We start from the raw sequence: 4,333 nt of genomic DNA, 5'->3' as shown, positions 1-4,333 counted from the left end.
TTTAATTTGTGAACTGACCAGCCTTTTTAAAAAGGCCGGCAGTGGGGCATCTGGGTGGTTCGGTTGGTTGGGCATCCGACTCTTGGTTTCAGCTCAGGTCCTGAGCTCATGGGCCCTGGGATTGAGCCCCAAGTGATCTCCGCACTCAGTGGGGCGTCTGCTTGAAGATTCTTTCCCTCTGCCCCTCCCCCTCCTCATATGCACATGTGCTTGCTCGCTCTCTAGAATAGATAAATCTTGAGAAAGAAAAAGAAAAAAAGACTGCAATGATTTGAAAGGGCTTGCAGGCTCATCTGAGCTGGGAAACTGTTACTCTGTCTGTCCTGCAAAGCAGATAGTTTCTATGGATAAGCTATGGATAAGCAAGTGTGGAAAAGGTGGGAAGAGTAAATAAGGATAAAGGAATAGGGTAGAAAAGGTACAAAGAAGAAAGACCAAATATCAAAAGGTGAGTTGTGGGAACCAGTGAAGACCAATTTCACATACTAGGTACTAGAATTATCAAATGGGACGGTGATTAAATTCATAAATCTTTTAAACCTTATTTCTGTGGGAAAAAAGCTTTCTCTACTTAGAGAATGTGTCAAAAGACAGGCCTTGCTTATTCCTTAAATTCATCTCTGTGTGCATTAAAAGGATGTATATTCTATCGCCAGGTGCGGGACTGGGACAAATCACTTATTTCCCAATTAACTTAGCCAGAAGTAGTGATATGAAAGAGAGCAGGAGAGCACAAGGTTTTCTCGTTTTCCAGGACTGGACCACAAGACTGTGGAGCTTCCTGTCAATGTAAAATCAGTCTCCCATGGGGCACCTGGGTGGCTCAGTGGGTTAAAGCCTCTGCCTTCAGCTCAGGTCATGATCCCAGGGTCCTGGGATCGAGCCCCACCCACATCGGGCTCTCTGCTCCGCAGGAATCCTGCTTTCTCCTCTCTGCCTGCTTGTGATTTCTGTCTGTCAAATAAATAAAAAATCTTTAAAAAACAAAAAATCAATCTCCCATGAGCCCTTCACAGCTAAGCCTGGGACTCAGATACAATACGGTGGTTTCAATGAGGCACTGATGGCTGAGAGAATTACTGTGGCTTCCTTATGTCGCAGTCTGAGCAGGACTGCATACAGTGTGTACATGTACTCAGCAACACAACTGCTTGTGAAAAGGGTTATATTAGGATGCTTGCTGCTGGTCATGAGAAAAGACCCAATTCTACAAGTTCATAGAGGGTTCAGAGATCTCAAGAACCTTGGTTTCCTTCCTTCCCATCCTGTCATTCTCAGCATTTTCTTTCTGGGCTAATGCTTATGATCAGAGATGCCTACCATGATTTCCAGGTGTCATGAACAATCCAACAATGTCCAGTGAAAGAAAAGAACATTTGTTCCTCCTATGCTTTTAGGGACTATAAAAGCCTTCCCAAAGCTCCTCAGCAGAATTCCCCTTGTGTCTTGGCGACATTGGCTTACTTGCCCATGTCTAATCACTGGCACAGGGAATGAGACCACTGTGGCTTAAAGGGGTCATATTTACTCTAGTTGCCTGCCTGAGCGTGGGCACTGGATCAGAACTGAGACTGCCAAAATGGAGGAGCAAACAAGGGCTTCTGAGCAGGCATAAACAGACTGCAACAAGGTGAAATGAAATGTTGAGAACCTGTAAGAAACCAGACATTTTCTGCCCTTGAAGAGCTTGGTCAAATATTGGGGTTCTTAACCTATCAGGCTTAGCAGACCCTTTTTACTACAAAATGGGAATATTTGTAACCTCGGTCATACCCACTATCCTAAAATGAAATTCATACATAACTCACCCATATACACAATTTCAGAAAGGGTCAGTCCAGTGCCTTTACTGTAATGCAGAGTAGAAATGAAATCAATTTGTAATAAAACATGCATTTTAATATATAAATGCCCGGATACTACTACACTAGAAAACAATGAAGTAGGTGCTTGCTCTTAAATACAGAAGTAAAACTGCTCAGTCAAGTACTGTTAATGCCGCTGGATATTTTATTTTATTTTTTTTTTAAGATTTTATTTATTTGACAGGCAGAGATCACAAGTAGGCAGAGAGGTAGGCAGAGCGGGGGGGGGGGGGGGGAAGCCGGCTACCCACTGACCAGAGAGCCCGACGTGGGGCTCGATCCCAGGACTCCGAGATCATGACCTGAGCCGAAGGCAGAGGCTTAACCCACTGAGCCACCCAGGCGCCCTGCTGCTGGATATTTTAAAGACTGAATTCATGTTTCATGAAGAGCTATAAGGTTACATATAGTACGTACTGGTAACAGGTATGTTTTACTGGCCACTCAAAAAACATGAATAGCATTTACTGTTGAAAATGTCCTTTTCCAAAATGGCAATCAAATTCTTGCTGACATTTTGAATAAAAGAACAGTATTCCTTCTGTTAGCAGGACAGTTTGTCCCTAGTAAATATTAAAATTATATAAGTAACAGAATAGGTGTTCTAGGCTCAGATAATAAAAAGGTGGCTTTATGATATTTTTAATTGAAGTAATATTGACATTGTATAAATTTAATTTGTACATTTGATATGTTTGTATATTGAAATATGATTACTAGAGTTAGCTAACACCTCTATCATGTTTCATAAATACCATTTCTTTTGGGGTACCTGGGTGGCTCAGTTGGCTAAGCATTTGACTTGGTTTCAGCTTGGGTTGTGAGCTTAGGGTGAGATCGAGCCCTGTGCCTGGCACTATGTTCAGCGGGGAGTCTACTTAAGATGATCTTCCTCTCCCTCCGCCCTCCCCGTGCATGTGCATGTGTACATGTTCTCTCTCTCTCTCTCATAATCCTAAAAAAAAATTTTTTTTGTGGGAACAATTAAGATCTAGTCTCTCAGTGGCTCTGAAGTTTATAATACAATATTGTTGCCTGTAATCACTATCCTGTGCATTAGATATCCAGGACTTACCTACTAGTTGAAAGTTATAGTTTACATTTTTAAAAATTTTAAGATAGTTTATAGAAATGCTAATTTTCCATATAGCTCAGACCTAGTTTCCTTTATTTTTAAAATCTTATATTAGTATGCTGTATTTGTTACCACTAATGAAACTACATTGATGCATTATTATTAACCAAAGTCTACACTTTATTCAGATTTTCTTAGTTTTAAGCCACTTTCCTTTGTCTGTTACAGGATCCCATCCAGGATACCATATTCTATTTAGTTATCAGTTCTTAGACTCCTGTAGAATGTGATCTTTTTTAGACTTTCCTTGTTTTCCTTGTTCTTTGATTGTTTTGAGGAGTGCTAACTAGTCAGTGTTTCTCAGTTGGGATTTTATTAATATGAATTTTTTTTTATCATGATGAAACTGGGATTATGGTTTTTTAGGGGAAAGCCTATAGAGGTAAAGTGACCTTCTCATCACATCTGATCAAAGTGCACATTAGCAACACGATGTACCACTGATGATGGGAATCTTGATTACGTGGCTGAGGTGACTTGTTTTTTCTCCACTAATGAATACTGATCATTCTGCAGCTCTTACATCACATGAGACCATGGGAAACTAAGTCCAGAGGTTTATATACAGTCCCACCTATTATGAAGTTAATCTCCACCACCCCCTTTCCACACTGTGCTCTGAGAGAAGTCAGTTATGTGAAGCTCACCTTTTTGAGGGGAAAAGCAAGCTTTTACCTATAAGAATATTCAGACTTTCCAAAGTTGTGCAGGCCCTGACAGGATGTCTTAAAACCCTGTCCCTGGTCCACTAAGGACCAGCTGTGAAGCCCAGCCAAAAATGCCCCTATGAGTTTCCAAAACTACCCCTAGGGGTCAGTAATGCCCTATAGAAAACCACTGGTCTAAGATCTCAAATCCTAGTTTTTTTAAAGTGGAGTGTGAACTTAAAGCATTTGCAAAGCAATCTAAATTCAGAATCCAGTTTCATGGTTTCCTCCTTGTTTACATTTTTTTTTGCCTCTAATTCAGGTGCAATTTATTTTAGCTATTTGTCTTTGAGTTCTTTAGAACATTCAACTTTCCTTTTATATAAACTTTGTTGCTTATATTCATTTTGTATTTTAAAATTATTTTATTTTATTTAAAATAAATTATTTTAATTTATTTAATAATAAAATAATAAAAATAAATAGAAATTATTTTATTTAAAATTGATTTATTTCAGAGAGAGAAGGGGGAGGGGCAGAGAGGAAGAGAAAGAATCTCATGCAGACTCTGTGCTGAGTGCAGAGCCGCATGTGGGGCTTGATCCCAGAGATGACCTGAGCTGAAATCAAGAGTCGGTCGCTTTGGGGCTCCTGGGTGGCTCAGTGGTTTAAGCTGCTGCCTTCGG

This window comes from Meles meles, chromosome 5 (genome assembly GCF_922984935.1).
Source record: "Meles meles chromosome 5, mMelMel3.1 paternal haplotype, whole genome shotgun sequence".
Classification (NCBI taxonomy): domain Eukaryota; kingdom Metazoa; phylum Chordata; class Mammalia; order Carnivora; family Mustelidae; genus Meles; species Meles meles.
Note: the sequence above shows the minus strand (reverse complement) of the source record.